The 19,134-nt window shown below is 43.4% G+C and overlaps 1 pseudogene; it reads left to right on the forward strand.

The window, feature by feature from the left end:
- Positions 1-1,834: 1,834 nt before the first annotated feature.
- On the forward strand, positions 1,835-2,491 carry LOC136635758 (uncharacterized; annotated as a pseudogene).
- The last annotated feature ends 16,643 nt before the right edge of the window (positions 2,492-19,134 follow it).

The following is a 19,134-nucleotide window of genomic DNA, read 5'->3' on the forward strand; positions in this document are numbered from 1 at the left end:
AAATGGTACTTTAACCCACCTGTGCTATTTTCTAATTAACTGGATATTGCTAGGATAGTGCAAACCCAAATGCTTCTGTAAAGCAGACCACAGCAGTGCTGCTTTAATATCTGGGGAAACCCCACCAGAACATTGGAACTGCACGTCTGGAGGACCCTGAATAGATATATGACTGAGAGCCTTATCCTACTTCCAGTGTCAATGCAGCCATGCCAGCAGGACGTGCATGGCATTATGGTGGTGGGGGCAGTCACAGAGGCCTCCTCAAGGTAAGGGAATGCTCAGCATATAGTCCTTTACTCAGTGTGTAGTTGGTCTGTGGAATTCCTTGCCACAGGATGTGGTGACGGCATCTGGCCTGGATGCCTTTAAAAGGGGATTGGACAAATTTCTGGAGGAAAAGTCCATCACGGGTTACAAGCCATGATGTGTATGTGCAACCTCCTGATTTCAGAAATGGGCTAAGTCAGAATGCCAGATGCAAGGGAAGGCACCAGGATGCAGGTCTCTTGTTGTCTGATGTGCTCCCTGGTGCGTTTGGTGGGCCACTGTGAGGTACAGGAAGCTGGACTAGATGGGCCTATGGCCTGATCCAGCAGGGCTATTCTCATGTTCTTATGAATGTTTGCTCTTTTACCTTGGGGCTGCATTGCAGCTGCATTGGCACTGGAAATCTGGATAGGATTGGGCCCTTAGGCTGCAATCCTATACACACTTACCTGGGAGTAAATCCCATTTAATTCAATGGGACTTCTGAGTAGATATGCATAGGATTGTGCTGTCAGACTATTCAACACAGTTGGATTATTAAGAAAGAGAGCTGAAAAGAAGCTGAAATCTCTCAAAGGTTCCAGGTCTCTCTGGGGATCTGATGGGGGTGGGTGGGTTGCAGACCTGTTTTCTGATAAAGTTGTTTGCTCCACTTGTACATATTTTAAGAAGATTCCCTAAGTCTCCAACACCTGCTCCCTCTCATCCAAAGGAAATTATCAGCCCTATCCTACCTAAATTCCCACATGGCAATGCAGTAGCGCCAGTGCTGCTATTGCTGTATCCTGTGGGGGATGGGTAAGGTGACATTAATCCCCTTGCCCCTGGGTAAGCCCCAGCAATGGCAACAGTTGGTGCAAGTCCAAGTTGATCAATGAAAGTGGATCAGGCCCCCCAGGAAGGGGGTTTGGATATGATGTACACTGGTGCCAATGATCCCTTCTCCAGGGCCTGATCCACCATTACTACCCCATTCCACCTTCCCCTACCCTGCCCTCCCCAGCCCTGTTCTACCCCTCTACAACCTTCCCCTGCACCAGATTTACTTGTTCTGTCTGGACTCACAATGACCACTGGTGCACATGGAAAGGTTCCAGTCTTCCTGCTGGTGCACCACCTCCTAGTGTTGTTGCAAAGTGCTTTATGGCACTTCTGCCACAGCTTGCACTGACAGATAACGCATTCTGCCAGTGCTGGTTCTGAATAGGATTGGCCAGTAAGCCTCTGTTGCTCTACCAATACAAATTGAGGTGAGACTGAAAAGATGTTTATGCCTTCAAAATCCAGTATGGTACATGCATAGTCCTTCAGAGAGTATATAGAACAAGAATGGTGAAACAGATTTTTTGACCTTGAAAAGACGTTTGATTGTGTGCCACATGATATCATCTGGTACGTGCTGTGCAGCCAAGGAGTGCAAGAAGAACTTGTTCAATGGGTGAAGCTCTCATACAAGGACCCATAGAGTTGTGTGCAGGCTGTCACTGGGACATCGAAAGACTTACGCATTACCGTCGGCATCCACCAAGGCTCAGCGCTCTCTCCGCTGCTGTTCATCACAGTAATGGATGTCATCACCAATGATCTGCAAAAGTTGGCGCCATGGACTCTTCTCTATGCAGATGATGTTCTTTTCGCGTCTGACAACCAGCTTGAGCAGCAAGCACAAGCTTGGGGTGACCGTCTTGCATTGTTTTGTCTCCGCCTCAACGTCAAGAAGATGGAGTACATGACAACAGACCCCAATGAGCTCGGGACAATCCACATAAATGGTATCGACCTGCCACTTGCTGAAACATTCCAATACCTTGGCTTGATGATCACGGCTGATGGCAGCCTGAGTCACGAGACCACTGCGTAAACGCAGCCTGGACAAAGTGGCGCAAGATGACCTTTGTGACAAGAAGATCAGCGACCATCTCAAGTCAAAGATCTACCAAACATTCATCTGGCCGGTCGCACTCTATTGAGCTGAATGGTGGCTGGTGACAAGGAAGTCAAATGTCATCTTGGTGTTATGGAGACAAAGGTGCTGCGTTGGATCAGTGGTATCACTTGTTTTGACCACGTCCTCAATGACAACATCTGGCAGCGGTACGACGTTGCTCCAATTGCTGACAACCTGAGAGAAACCTGGCTTCAATGGTACAGCCACGTTCTGTGCGCCGACAGCGATACGCTGGCTCAGAAGGGTCTTCTGTTGGAGGTCAATGGCAAATGACTGAAGGGCTGGCCAAAGGGCTGGCTCAACACACTGCACAGTGACATGAAAATCACCCACCTACACCCAGACCAAGCCTACAATCGAGAGAAATGGCGACTCTGATCCAAAATAGTGGACCCCACCACCTCACGGGACAAAAACTAAAGAAGAAGAAGGAGAAAGAGAAGAAGAATGGTGAAACAGAGGGTGTGTAGCTTTCATTCTGATATCCTACAGATTCCTAGAAATCTGCAGAGAACCACAGCAAGCTGCACTTGAATGAGTGAACTCAATTACCTTCTTCTGGTTGAACAAGACAGAATATGGGATTTACTAGCACATTATAAAAACAATTTTTTAATCTCAAGTGGTAGACATCACTCTCTGGACATTAGAGTTCTGATCTAATATCCCTCAATGTTTGTTCATGATTTAGTTAGTAATCGTGCCTGTTCTTTGTAATATATAGACTTGTTACACGTCATTATTTACTAGAAATGCCCTACAATTCACTCCGTGTTCCAGTTTCTCAAATGCTACTTGAATTAAAGCAGTAAAGCTTTGTACTTATCAGATTTATCGAGCTTGTCTCCACAGCAATGGGAGTTTGGCTGCTCTCCCAAAGCCCATGCCCAGAATGCACTGGGCCAGCTTCAACACCCACTGATGGATTCCTGTTGAGCAACTCTGCAGTTGTTACAAAGTCTGGGTGATTAATATTCCGTAAAATTTATATGCAGCTGAAAACATCTCTCTTTTTGGAAAAATGACTAATTAAAGCACAAGCCAATATAATTCATTTTGTTCTATTATTAGTTTATCCTTTTCCTTGCCTTTTGTTTCTTCTTCCTTATTGGCAAGTTTGAGTGTTGAACTGTTATTTAATTTGATTAATTACAGATGCAGTGAAAAGGAAAGCACACTAAAAAAAAAAAAAAGAGAGATTACTGAAAAAAAAAACCACAGTGTATTTGTCCCACTATCATTAGAACAGCACTCTTAGGGCAAGGCAGGTCCATAAAACATTTTTTTTTAAAAACAAATGACTAGTTTTGTCTAAGTCAACTGGAAACAACAGAGAAAGCCGTGTAACTGTGTTTGCTCTTTTTTCTTGTTTCCTCAAATCTCTTTTCTGCTTCGCTGCCACAGAAATGTAGACTGGTGACATCTGAAAATTGTGTTAGCAATAAAGGAAGCATTTGGTGAACCTTCTTGCTTTTCTTGCTATCTGACACCCCTGTTTATAACCTTTTTTACACACACCGCCTACTAAGGATCGCATTGCATGGATCTGTCAAAGTGGACTGTGGTCCATAACAACTTATACCCCGATATATCTGTCAGTCTTTTAGGTGCCACAAGACTCTGTGTTGTTTTCACACTTACTGAGATGGTTTCATGCAGTCAATAAAACTAAACCGGGTTGTGACTTGTCCTGGACAACATATTGATCTGCTTCAGGGGTGCAGAGGGGCTCTCGTGATGCTGAAAAGTCTGCAAGGCATCACAGAAAGGAACCGTTGGAAGCCCTGTCCCTTTCTTGCCGGCTGCCCAACATTACTTTTTCAGGGCTGCTAGCTGCTTTTGCAGCATCATAAATAATGGATTAATGGCATGCTTTGGCTGCTGTTGCTTTAATTTGTTTCAGTTATGTTAAATTTCTTCCATTCAAGGTTCTGAAAGTGAACTAAGTTCCTTTGAATTGTGTATTATGCATACATTGTTCCTGATATTGCAAATTCAAGCAAACGGTAACTTCATGGACCATTGCAGTTTCAGTGTAATTTTTGGTGAGAAAATGGGGGGGGGGAGAGAGTAAAAGTATAAGCACCCTATCTTACCACCACAGTCCTGAGTTGTTGTCCCCCTGCCCACAACTGCTGTTTTTTAAAAAATGTAACTGCCAAACTAGACAACAGTGTTCACGTCTAAATGACCCTTTGAAAAACACTGTCTGAAAAACCTGAATGAGATAGCAGGTTGCTATCTCATTCAGAGGCCTAGCGCTCAATCCTACTTATTTTCCCCCTGTTGATGCAGTAATGCCAAAATGGCTATCACTGCATCCCATGGGTGTCTCCTCTGGGTAAAGGAACAAATGTTACCTAGGGGTTACCCGCGGCAGCAAGGAGGGGTCTATATGGACCTGTGCGAGCAAATTTGCTGGTTGAGGTCCGCATGGACCTATGCCAAGGGATTGGGTTTGGAAAAGGGGCTTTGGCAGCTGCTGCCGCCACCGAACCCATTTCCTCCCCACACCCAATCTGTCCTTCCCTTACTTCCATTGCTACCTTGTTCTGCCCACCCCTGCCCCATCACTACCTTATTTATTTATTTATTTATTTATTTATTTATTTAAAAGATTAATATCCCACCTTTCTCCCACCACAACTCCTACTTCACATGCTGCCAGACGGCCTTTACAACAGCCTTAAAGTTGGTAGCTCTGGTAGAACCAGTGCGATTGGGCTTCCAGTACAATTGGGCTACTAAACACTTACAAGGATCATACTAGCAAGTGATCGTTGAGTTTGCAGGAAATATAATATGAATTTAAGCAAGAAAAAAGAACAATTGCTTTTTGCTTCAATGTTCCTTTAGAAAAAAGTTATAATTATGGCACGTTTGCAACCGTAGTCAGAGGAACGGGTTCATGCCACTGACCACAAGATTGGGCTCTAAGTCAACAGTATGTTATATCATATATATTCTATGTGCAACTCCAAAAGAATAAGAAAATATCAAATAATGTTATTTTTCAACAGTCTTTTCAGAAATGTTTTTTCTTCAATAATGTAAATGTATTTTACATTAAAATAAACTTGTTTTAGATTGTTTTGTGAACAATCCACAGCCATTATCACAGGGTAATTTTAAAGTACAATGAATAACGTTGTTGAATGTTCATTTGTTTTTCTTCTTTAAATGTTTGTAGTACCGGAATCAACGCCCTTGTCAGAATCAGACACCATGATGGTTGAGGGAGGACAGAGCACTAAGCACTTCCTTTTATGGCCAGTCTGCAGGTTACATGAGACATCTATGATTGAGGGCCTAATTATATCCTACTTGCCAGCACTGATGCAGCCATACCAACATGTGCTACATCCTTCAGTGGGAGGGCAGTAATGGATGGCCCTTCATGGTTTGTTCCCTTATCTTGGGATTGCATTGTTGGAAAGTCAGATTGGATTGGGCCCTTAATCTCCATTTATTATATATATTTAATTCAGACTCAGGCCCACAGCAAACATTCAAAAAACCTATGTGAAAAATGGGCATTTCCCATAGACAGAGCATACATTTGGAAGCAAAACCCATGTGGGTCCCTTTATCCATGAGACATCCATGAGTTTTTTGCCACTGGCAAAAAACCTCTTTCCAACTTCTTCACCTCTTAATTGGGAACTTGCAAAACCTACATGGTTTTCAATATCCATGTTTTTGGTAAGGGAGGTGGCCTCCTTGACTTTCCTCTTGGGGAACCCTTCTTCATCGCTCCTCTCCTTGAGTCTGGGTTTAAAAGGCAGCCATCACTTTGACCTTTGTGTGCTCAAACCGTGCTGTTTCCCAGGCTTTAGAGCTATTTTTAGCCCTAAAAGACCTATTTCTGGTTTTGCCCCCAAATGCATCGATATAGACATGTTATACCACATTCAGCCCCTAGATGGGGTTGAATGTAATGGTTTGACCCGGCAAAGGTAGGAAAAGAGATTTTGGCACTTTTTTTTCTCATTTAAATGGTTCTTCGGTATCTGTGGATTTCGGTATCTCTGGGGTGTTCTGGATTGGATCTGTATGTCTAAATCAGGACATTTCCTGTCTTCAGAAGGGCAAAGCCACAGGGAAATCTCCCTTCCTTTTCAGTGGGCAAGTGCTCCTGGATTGCTTACAGGAAGTATGCCTGAGAATGACTGGCGATGCGGGAGGAGTAACTAGCCATGAAGAAAACCCTGTATTGCAGTGTAGATTTGGTTGCAAATCCCAGATGAGTTGAGACATCCAGGGATGTGACTCATGGATGCATTTTTCCATGGGATAACTGCATGTTTGGAGTGAACCTCAGTCATTTGGATGGATTAACACTTTTCACCTACAGGTATTTGCAAGGCAATCAGCAGCCTGAAGAAGAGCAAGTTTTATCAGGAAAATGTTGAACAGGAAAAAAGATCAAACCTCTCTACCCTCTGCTGCTGAAAGCAAATGCTCAGCCTGCATTGTTGCAATTCCATTTTAAAAAGTCGGGAAATCTAATCACGAGTAGTTTGCTTCAAGACTGAGGGCCCAATCCTATCCAACGTTCCAGCTCCGGGGTAGCCACAGTGCAGCCCCATAGTAAGGAAACTAATGTTCCCATACCTTGAGAAGGCCTCAGTGACTGCTCTTCCACCATAGGATGCAGTGCACACCCCATTGGCACAACTGCTCCAGCACTAGAAAATTGGATAGGATTGGGCCCTTAGTGAAGTAAGAGACAATGGCAGGATCCACAGCAGCCAGTGGGCTATCTCTGTACCAGGCAAACAAAGTTATAAGAACTGCAGACTGCTGCAAATAAGATTTGCTCATCGTTAAACCTGCAGATTTCTATTAAGGTCGGCCAACCAGCATAGTACCTTTATCTGTTGAAATGTGCCAGGAATGCAGGGTTTTTACCCTTGCTAGATGCAATGTCTTTCCATCAGCAGTGCTATATGGTGGATACAACAGGACAACCTACAGTGAAAGGTGCTCCTCTTGTGTGTTGAGTGGAGTGGAGCCACTTCCTCAGATGATTCTATATTGTCCATTTTATACAGCTCCTTATAGGAAATATCTAGACCCACTGTTGACAAAGATGAGCAGTAACCCGGATTGTGATATATTAAGGTATATTTTGTCAGCAGAAGAAGCTGCAATAGTGGAGAATTGACAGCCTTCCTGAATTACTTAGTGAGGAACTGATTAAGACTAAGATTAAGAGTAAGACAATGATCTTGTTGACCCAGATCCTTGTCTTACTCTTAATCAATATCCTGTTGTGATATATATAGGTCGTTCCTTGTTATATACTGGGGTTTCATTCCTGAACCCCTAGTAGATTAAAAAAAAATAAAAATCAGTGGATTAAAAAACAGTGGAAAAATAAATGTAAAGACTCACTTCTAGGTTTCTTGCTTCTAGGTTTCTTCAAGGTTTTCTTCGCTGTCCTGCTGAAGCATGCCTTTGGAACTGCAACAGAAGGCATCTATCTCCGGACCAGATCAGACGGAAAGCTCTTCAACCTCTCCAGACTGAGAGCAAAGTCCAAAGTCCAGCTGAAATGTCTGCGTGACTTCCTCCTTGCCGACGATGCAGCTTTCACTACCCACTCTGCCAAAGATCTTCAGCAGCTCATGGATCATTCTAGCAAGGCCTGCTAAGACTTTGGACTGACAATCAGCCTGAAGAAAACACAGGTGATGGTTCAGGATATGGACTCACCTCCCTGCATTACAATCTCTGCGCATGAACTGGAGGTTGTCCATGATTTTGTGTACCTTGGCTCAACGATCTCCGACACTCTTTCTCTCGATACCGAGCTAAACAAACGCATCAGTAAAGCAGCTACCACGTTTTCCAGACTCACAAAGAGAGTCTGGTTCAACAAGAAGCTGACAGAACATACCAAGATCCAGGTCTACAGAACTTGCAGCTTGAGTACACTTCTGTACTGCAGTGAGTCATGGACTCTTTGCTCGCAACAGGAGAGGAAACTGAATGCTTTCCACATGCACTGCCTCCAATGCATCCTTGGTATCACCTGGCAGGACAAAGTTCCAAACAACACAGTCCTGAAATGAGCTGGAATCCCTAGCATGTATGCACTGTTGAAACAGAGACACCTGCATTGGCTTGGTCATGTCATGAGAATGGGCGATGGCCAGATCCCAAAGGATCTCCTCTATGGAGAACTCGTGCAGGGAAAGCGCCCTACAGGTAGACCACAGCTGCGATACAAGGATATCTGCAAGAAGGATCTGAAGGCATTAGGAATGGACCTCAACAGTTCGGAAACCCTGGCCTCTGAGTGTCCCACTTGGAGGCAGACTGTGCAGCATGGCCTCTCCCCATTTGAAGAGACACTTGCCCAACAGACTGAGGCAAAGAGGCAAAGAAGGAAGGCCCACAGCCAGGGAGGCACACCAGGGACAGACTACATTTGCTCCCAGTGTGGAAGGAATTGTCACTCCCGAATTGGCCTTTTCAGCCACACTAGACGCTGTTCCAGAACCACCATTCAGAGCGTGATACCATAGTCTTCTGAGACTGAAGGATGCCAATGATGAGGTTTCTTGCCCCTCCATTGCCCCCAATGGGAGTATGGTCTTGCCTCGACATCCACAGGATTCTGGGACTCTCTGCTAATACCATAAAATGTGTTAAATAAAAGTAATAATAATATAATAATATACAGTATTTATATACCGCCTTTCTTGGTCTTTATTCAAGACTTTATTCAAGGCGGTTTACACAGGCAGGCTTATTAAATCCACGCAGGGATTTTTACAAATTGAAAGAAGGTTCTCTCTTTCAAGAACCACCACATTCGAGCTGTTACACTCCGATCTGGTTTCACATTCTGGCCTCCATCCTCCCACGCTCCGAGCAGATGGAACAGCTCAGCTGCAGCTTGTCAGCTGCTTCAAGGTCGCACGGTGCCGGTGGCCTCGAACTGGCGACCTTGTGGATGTTAATCTTCAGGCAAATGGAGGCTCTACCCTCTAGACCAAAGTAGTTTAAAAGTAGTTTAAAAAAATTAAAAAGTGCATCCCTTTATAATTGTGGTTTAAAAACAGTTTTTCTAATGTTGTAGTCATGAGTTAGAAATGCAAAAGACCCCCTGCCTTTGCCTGGCTCAGCTGAAGAATGGAATGATAGCTTACATGACTGTTTCTCTACAACAGTAAGAAAAGCGGTTTTTTTAAAACTGTGATTTTAAAGGGATGTATTTTTGCCCTTCTTCAGGGATTAGCACATTCCTTTTCATTTGCAGTGGCTATTTGTGTTGAGTCAAATCCGTATATAAGAAATCTGTGTATAACAAGGTTGGACCTGTATATGTGATTGTGTGTGAATATATGCCAGTAAAGGTTCGTTTTGACTGACTGACTGACTGACTGACTGACTGACTGACTGACTGACTGACTGACTGATGGGCGGACGAGCGGGCGGACGGACGGACGGACTGACAAAAGTCCAAAAGACTAGATAGTGTGGGCTGGGCTATTGCTTAGGTTTTTGAAGCAGGCAGATGAGGAAGTGAGATAAAGGCAAAGTAGGCTATGTGGCTGCTCAAGTCGTGTTCCTCAGATTCATGAACTAAGTCTAAAGCAACTGCTATATAAAGTCTATTGATTCACCAATTGAAAACTCTGCAGTGCAGCAGAAATCAGATTGATAACTCCTTTCTCCTGGGAGCGTCCTTAGCAGTACAGGGACTATTGGTTGTGAGTCTTGCTGCTTCTGACCCTGGCATCTTAAAATCATACTCTAACAGCCCAATTCTAACCAATTGATTCATTCATATATCGCGGCAGAAATATAAATTTGAGATATACAAATGAGCAGTCAGGAAAAGTCAAGGTTCTAGCCTTCTCTTTAAGAATCAGGGCTATCATCAAACCGAGTCTCAACAGTGTGAATGTCATGACACTGTGAAAGACAGAAGTTCAAGGCATCTTCTGGTGGTGGTACAATTTCCTGCATTTTGGTGTTCTGCTGTAAATGAGGCTTTTAGTTCCATGCTAATAGTCATTCCAGGAGCAAAATGTGGCATTAGAGAAGCTGAATATAAGACAATACGATGGGCAGAATATTGTGGAAACTCAGATTAAGTACAACATGCAGAATCCAGTTGCTAAGCCATCAGAATACACATTCAACAACACAATGATGCAGTGATTTTGGTTAAATTCATTGATGGGGATGAGTGTTTAAATATGTGATTAAATGCTGAAAGAGTTCAATGAAAATTCCATGTACCAAATGGTGAAATATAATGACTATCTGATCTGTTAAAAGGAAAAACCTTTTAAACTAATCGATCTTCCCACAACAATTTATGTCAATGGCTTTTAAGATGATCCCATCTTCAGTGGGGAAGCTGACATAGAAATATATCAGAGATAGCCGCTAAAAGATAAACTGCAAGGAGGCAACACATTTAAGAGGTCTCTCATGTGTCTCCAGAAGGCTTTAGAAAAACTTTGCAGCTTTTAAATAAGCAGATTCTTAAACAAAGATTTCTTCTCTGTAGCTGGGGCTGATACCACACCTTGGAGTAAAAAAATATCCTTTTACATTTTAACTCGTTTTGCTCCAGTAGGGATTTATGAAGCAAAACATCAATTGAATACACACTATTTGATCCCAGAGTTTTAAACCCATTTTTTCATCCTATGTGGTTATATAAAATATCTGGTTTGGATAGCTCCATGCATCCTCATTTAAATGTTGAAAATGCCTCACTGTAAAAATGCACTTTAAGCAGTAGTTACTGCAATAATGGGATCTTGAAATATCTCTTTTTTAAAAGCTTAAGCATCAAAATGTAACATAGTTTGTGCTCCCAAACCAGAGGGAAGGTTAGGGTGTAAATAAGAACAGCTGGACATTTCTTCCATGTGCTATTGTCTTCCAAAGTCTAGTTCTAGTTCCTTTCTACACCAGGGGTGTCCAAAGTTTTTGGCAGGAGGGCCACATTGTCTCTCTGACACTCTGTTGGGGGCCAGGGGAAAAAAAGAATTAATTTACATTTAAAATTTGAATACATTTACATAAGTTCACATAAATGAATATATTAAAGATGAACTTATATGAATGAATAAAGGTCTTGCAATAGCTCAAGGCCTATAAAAGGCCTTGCACAAAGCAAGGTTGGCCTTTCCTTTGTTGCCGCTACTGCATCACAGACGTGAAACAAGCAGTGGAGGGAGCCCTTATCCCACAGCTCACCTGAGAGGTCAAACAGTTGCCCTCATGCTGAGAGCAGTTGCGTCAGGCCAGCGTGGGCTCCAACAAATCCCCAGAGGGCCAGAGACTCATTGGAGACTGGGGGCTCCCTGAGGGCCGCTTTGAGAGGCCTTGAGGGCTGCAAGTGGCCCCTGGGCCGGGGTTTGAGCACACCTGTTCTACACCATAGTGGCACAAAAGAAGAATGGAAATTGCAAAGGAATTATAGGTTTGTCCCCAACAGACATTTGCATGTTGGTGACTGGTTCTAAAGCAATCATTTTATCCTAACTGAAGGATCTAGAGCAAGGATCTAGATCAGCAGTCTCCAAACTGTGGACCACTGCATTCTGAAAATGCTGTCTCCATGTAGCAAAGCTGCATGGACCCTAGGGTAGGTGTTAACACGGAGGTGTTAAAAATCTTTGTGCTCCAGAAGTCACATGGCTTAGCTATGCTGCTGAATGGAATGGCCTCTCTATTTTACATTGAACAGCCTGCAGTGAGGAGGTGGAAGAGCAGCTGTTAAATGGATAGGGAAAGCCTTACAGATTCACCAGATATGCCTCCTTCACAGGATCTTTTGAGAAGATTAGACAAAGACAGATGGACAAATGACACAGAGCTTCAAAACTATTTTAATAACACCTAATACAAACACAATATGTCCAGGAAGGTGGGGGTTTGTAGGGCTTGTCTTTCCAGTGTACAAAAAACAGGAACATGGTGGAATGTCTTCTTTTTGTATCATATCCTCCACTTCTTGTTCTCCACGGAGAAGCCCAGCCTCACCCACGTGTTCCTTTTACACTCTTCTAAAACTTCAGAATTGCAGAGGCTTGTACTGAGTGCTGGCTGATACACTGTGCACAGTGATTGGTTTGGTCACTGGGTTGCAGCAGTGACTTAATTCTTGGGAAACATTCTTGCAAGCAACCAGGGTTGGCAAGTACATGCTATCAAAAAGTGTTTCATGGTGGGGGAACCCCACTTCTTTGATAGAAGAACAGAGGTGCAGAACATGAGGAAGAACACTGAAAGCTGGAGTGGGGAATCATGATATGGCACACCAGTAAGTTTCCTGTTGTCAAAGGGGCAAAACCTCAAGGGGAAGCTCCCACCCAGCTTGCTTGCTTCAAGGGCTCCTGGGACTCTTACCTCCCTCTGGCAGAAAGTCTACCAGATTTGTTGGGTGACCTGTGCTTTTTTGCTCTCCACCCCTGCTTTTCAAGGGAAAAAAGGTGAAAAATTCTGTCTGCCACTCCAAGCCATGTGCACCCACTCTGAGCACACCATAACCCAGAAGTAATTGCGATGACATGATGATGTCACCACCACTTTTGTCACATGGGAGGTGTAAAGACATTTTGTGTCCCCATGTGCCCGATGCCTTAGCTGCACCACTGCTTAAGGGTGACTTGTGATGGATCTGGCCCTAAAGAATAAGATAAAGTAATACATAATATCTTATTGTTTCATTTATATGACCTGTATATTTCAGTATCTGACTTGATCTTGCTACTGAAAAATCAGGCTGAAATACAGGATGTCAAATAAAAAAAATACAATAGGAGAAGCAGATCATAAGAACATAAGAACAGCCCCACTGGATCAGGCCATAGGCCCATCTAGTCCAGCTTCCTGTATCTCACAGCGGCCCACCAAATGCCCCAGGGAGCACACCAGATAACAAGAGACCTCATCCTGGTGCCCTCCCCTGCATCTGGCATTCTGACATAGCCCATTTCTAAAATCAGGAGGCTGCGCATACACATCATGGCTTGTAACCCTCAATGGATTTTTCCTCCAGAAACTTGTCCAATCACCTTTTAAAGGCGTCCAGGCTAGACGCCAGCACCACATCCTGTGGCAAGGAGTTCCACAGACCAACCACACGCTGAGTAAAGAAATATTTTCTTTTATCTGTTCTAACTCTCCCAACACTCAATTTTAGTGGATGTCCCCTGGTTCTGGTGTTATGTGAGAGTGTAAAGAGCATCTCCCTATCCACTCTGTCCATCCCCTGCATAATTTTGTATGTCTCAATCATGTCCCCCCTCAGGCATCTCTTTTCTAGGCTGAAGAGGCCCAAACGCCGTAGCCTTTCCTCATAAGGAAGGTGCCCCAGCCCTGTAATCAGCTTAGTCGCTCTCTTTTGCACCTTTTCCATTTCCACTATGTCTTTTTTGAGATGCGGCCACCAGAACTGGACACAATACTCCAGGTGTGGCCTTACCATCGATTTGTACAACGGCATTATAATATTAGCCGTTTTGTTCTCAATACCCTTCCTAATGATCCCAAGCATAGAATTGGCCTTCTTCACTGCCGCCGCACATTGGGTCGACACTTTCATCGACCTGTCCACCACCACCCCCAGATCTCTCTCCTGATCTGTCACAGACAGCTCAGAACCCATCAACCTATATCTAAAGTTTTGATTTTTTTGCCCCAATGTGCATGACTTTACACTTACTGACATTGAAGCGCATCTGCCATTTTGCTGCCCATTCTGCCAGTCTGGAGAGATCCTTCTGGAGCTCCTCACAATCACTTCTGGTCTTCACCACTCGGAAAAGTTTGGTGTCGTCCGCAAACTTTGCAACCTCACTGCTCACCCCTGTCTACAGGTCATTTATGAAGAGGTTGAAAAGCACTGGTCCCAGGACAGATCCTTGGGGCACACCGCTTTTCACTTCTCTCCATTGTGAAAATTGCCCATTGACACCCACTCTCTGCTTCCTGGCCTCCAACCAGTTCTCAATCCACGAGAGGACCTGTCCTCTAATTCCCTGACTGTGGAGTTTTTTCAGTAGCCTTTGGTGAGGGACCGTGTCAAACGCCTTCTGAAAGTCCAGATATATAATGTCCACGGGTTCTCCCCCATCCACATGCCTGTTGACCTTTTCAAAGAATTCTATAAGGTTCGTGAGGCAAGACTTACCCTTACAGAAGCCATGCTGACTCTCCCTCAGCAAGGCCTGTTCGTCTATGTGTTTTGAGATCCTATCTTTCATGAGGCATTCCACCATCTTACCCGGTATAGATGTTAGGCTGACCGGCCTATAGTTTCCCGGGTCCCCCCTCTTTCCCTTTTTAAAGATAGGCGTGACATTTGCTATCCTCCAATCTTCTGGCACCGTGGCCGTTTTGAGGGACAAGTTGCATATCTTAGTCAAGAGATCTGCAACTTCATTCTTCAATTCCTTAATAACTCTAGGGTGGATGCCATCAGGGCCCAGTGACTTATTGATCTTTAATTTATCAATGAGGTCTGAAACATCTTCTCTTTTCACCTCTATCTGACTTAACTCCTCAGTTAGGAGGGGCCGTTCGGGCAGCGGTATCTGCCCGAGGTCTTCTGCCGTAAAGACAGATGCAAAGAACTCATTTAATTTCTCTGCCATCTCTAAGTCTCCTTTTATCTCCCCTTTCCCTCACTCACCATCCAGAGGGCCAACTGCTTCTCTGGCGGGTTTCCTGCTTCTAACATATTTGAAGAAGCTTTTATTATTCCCCTTAATGTTGCCGGCCATGCGTTCCTCATAGTCTCGCTTGGCCTCCCATATCACCTTCTTACATTTCTTTTGCCACAGTTTATGTTCCTTTTTATTCTCCTCATTAGGGCAAGACTTCCATTTACGGAAGGAAGCTTTCTTGCCCTTCACAGCCTCTCTAACTTGGCTCATTAGCCATGTGGGCACCTTCCTGGATTTAGCGGAAGTTTCAGAAATCATTCTGAGTTTCTAGGAATAGCTTGAAAGTGCTGAAAATAAAAATAAAAAGTGCACACACACAGTTCACATTCTGAAAATTGTTTTGTAGAACAGTGAGAATGGAAGATTTAAGGTTCTGGAGCGATTGAAAATAATAGTCTGTTTATTCTAACCTTTAGACACGGGAATAGAAGAGTGACCCTTTCAGAAGGACACATTTAAAAGAAAGATGCAGAGGCTGTAAAAAAGTAGGGGGTGTGTGCGTTGGAGGATGCACAAACACCCCCACCCACCCACCCACCTGCATGCACATCCAAGGCAGACTCATTTCTTAGCAGCAGAAGAAGAATTGGGAAATTACCTTGTGAAGAACTGAGCTTCACCTGCAACAACAGAGCTGCCAAGAGATACAATTTTTTTTTTCTCAGTAGAACTGAAACATGATCAGAGGGTGATAGATTCAGCATTTTTTTAACTGTGCCAAACCTGCATATGTTGCATCAAAGTGTCTTAGAAGTCATCAAGCACTTCATTCTGCATATATAATTTAAAATTTAATATAAAACCAAAGTGTAGATGGAACCGTATGTAGCACAGTATTTTTGTATATCTGTGACTGATGCCCCAAATCTATGCCCCCTGCCATTTGCACTGATGCAGCTGTGCCACAAAAGTGCATGCTGCATCCTAAGTGGGGGGAAGGACCAGGAGGCCTCCTTGAAGTAAGAGAACATTTTTTCCTTACCTCCAGGTAAGGTTACTCAGCTGTTCAGCTGGTGCAAGTCCAGGAGGGTGTGGCAAGCCCAGGCAATGTCATAGGATATTGGTGGCATCTTTGCAACCAATAATCACCCCATTCATCCCAAAATGCCTCCATGTGGCCCCAATCCCCATCCCAATTGTCTGCCCTGTTACTCCCCCTACCTCCACAATCCATCCCCCCCCCACACCAACTTACCAGCACCAGGGGAGCTATATGAACTCATAACCGGAAGTGGCAGCAGCCCAGTTGCATGCAACAGCATGTCATGTTTTGCGATGCTGCAAATTGTGCTGTACTACCTGAACACGAATTCCAGTAGTGCAGGTGGGGGATAGGATTGGCGAGTGAGTACACAAAAATGAATTGAGATGCTAACAGTGCAGAGGTGCATACTCTTTGGAACCCCTTCCTTTCTTCTAAAGCCCTGATGGTGTTCTACTAAAATATCACTTCTGATCTAGGAAATGGAAAGCACAGCAGGGTCTGGATCGCTGCCTAAATTAAACAAACAAAACCCGCACTGGCTTTGAATAAGTAAAAGCCCTTGGATAATGATAAATATATCCAGTGGGAAAACTGGTTTCATATGATCCGTTTGGTTTTCTTTCCCAACAAAAGTCACTGAGAACATGATCACATGTATTATTTTACAAATTCTAGATGTTATTCCATAAATTATCATTTCTACATATAAACAAGGCATGGAAAACAGAATAAAATATTTCTTTAATACTTTACATGTGTTTGTTTGCTACTTTAGCTTTCAGAGAAATTGCTTGCTTGCTTTTTATTTAAAAGCTTAAAACAGGGTATATTTTTTCCACTGCTTTTCCTGCCAAATCTAAAGGCTACAAATTTGTGAGAGTCTATTTCCTAATGTATTCTGTTTATCATCATTTCTTTGTCATTATACAGGTGCAATTTTTGCTGCTCTACAGAAGGTGCTACTGTCAGAATTTCCATTACAAACATAGTTCCAGTGGGAGGGGAGGAGAAGATGCAAGTTACCCATTAAAAACCCCTCCGAGATCAAATTTGGCAGACAAGTCTCAGCACAGGAATGTTTTTCTTTCCAATAGAATGTAAATGGGCTTAGCCACCCTTTAAAAAAGAAAAAAAAACTTGACTACAGGTATTATAAACTCACATACACACTATAGCAGCATAGATTTAAATAACTACAGAAAATAAATTGCCATTTATAAAGAATGTTTCTGAATTCTAATGGGTATCAATCTTCTGCCACTGAATGTACAGCAGTAGAAGTCCTGATAAACATGAAATTCACTCTGTAAATGTACACTGGCAATTTATGACTTTCAGCTACTTGCTGTGCAACACATGCAACAAAGCATTAAGTTAAACTGCTGAAGTCTGACGAAGATGTAATGTGAAATTAACTATTGAGGCAACTTACGGTGGAATCAAAAAATGAATATCCTCAGCAGCCAGGGTTGGCCTGAGATCTTCAGGAATAAGTATCAATCTTCAGGTGCTTACTGAAAGCAATCCTCGGGTTTTTAACAGGGTCTCCAGGAATTTCCAACATTAGATCATGTCGGCGAAACAATCTCCAGGAATTGCTTCAGTCAGAGTTGGCAACCCTTACAGCAGCATCAGATAATATTTGTGCATTGTGTGACTCTGTTCAAATATGAAACACTTCACCAGCCTGTCAAGTGTCAAGACAATATTATGCTATCTCTGGATATTTTCCGACATGGGTACACTATAATTAAAGACAAATGTGGTTATTTCTCTGCACGTACAGCTAGAGGAACAGACCACTCATCACATTTCTTGGCTACTCAGTGGTGGGTGTTGAGGAGGTTCACAAGAAAAAAGCTCTGGTTACTGTTGTGTGGCTAGCAAGATGAGGACTGAATTTTCATAAGAACATAAGAAGAGCCCTGACGGATCAAACCAAGGGCCCATTAGTACAGCTTCTTGTATCTTACAGTGACACACCAAGGACCTCTCAGTAAATTTCTACCTTTACCCTTATCAGCCTACTCTGGGAAGTAGCGGAAAGGGTGCCACAGACAGCATGAATCACACACTTTCTGACTGGATAGGCACCCTCTTGATGTCAGCAGCCAGCACCTATGCCAGCAAAACTATTCAATCAGAAACTGCGAGCTTGTCTCAGCTCGCTCCTGGTGTCTAAAACGAAAAGAAGGAAAGGAATCCTCCCAGTAGCATAGCTAGCAGGGGTGCAAAGCACTAAGTTTTTCATGGCACCTCACCACTGCACGCAAGCAGCCCCCCCCCCCCCGCTTTGTAGCCATTCCAGGCAGCTAGAGCAAAATGGAGGAGTCACCGGGCCACTTGTACCCCACAGTGAGGTGCTGTGTAAAACCAAGCGCTTTGAACCCTCTCTAACTATGCTACTGATCCCCCCAATTGTTATGCTGCAATTAAAGGCAGTTTTGCTTCACTAACCCACCACTGTTGCTGTTTGTACATGTGACAAAACAGATACATCTGAACTCATCACACATGATGAGTTCCTTTGCTGAAATAATATCAAAGCAGAAAATCATTTTCTATACAGCATCCCTTAGGTTATTTCAGCATAAGTTATTCCTGTCAATGTAGAACTGGTACAGGCCAAACCTCATCCCTAATCTCGAGACCACTGGGTCTCCTTCATTTCTTCCTCTCCTTTATTTTTAAATACAAACAACAGAACAATAACAACAGAACCCAAGAGGGAAAGGGAGGAATTATACAGACAGTACTGGGTTTCCTTTGTGTGAAAGTGAATGAAATGTTGCATGCAGCATTATGCGCAGATACAAAAGCTGGACTGGATGGATAGTCATGTGTACATTGTACCTGTATATCATTTTCTTCAACCTTCTCCAACTTTAAAAAAAAAAATTCAAAACAGACTTGGGAGCCTGAGAATTTAAGAAACACAACAATGAGGGGAAAGTTTATCTTCAACCATGTTTTCTTGGAAAAAAAAATTCCCTCGCTCCAACTTTTGAGCCTAAACTATAACTGCTTCTTTTGCCTTTTGGGTGAAAAAGCAGCTGCTATGGTGAGTCATCAGTCCACCTCACCTTGTGTCTAAGGCTGGTTTCTGTTTTAAAAAAGCCAGGGGAAAGATGCTTTTCCTATGTTACATTAAATTACATCTGAAAGTAACCTTTAAGATATAGATCATCCAAGAATGTCCTTGATCCTGGCATTTGTCCCAGATG

Source organism: Tiliqua scincoides, chromosome 1 (assembly GCF_035046505.1).
Source record: "Tiliqua scincoides isolate rTilSci1 chromosome 1, rTilSci1.hap2, whole genome shotgun sequence".
Taxonomy (NCBI): Eukaryota; Metazoa; Chordata; class Lepidosauria; order Squamata; family Scincidae; genus Tiliqua; species Tiliqua scincoides.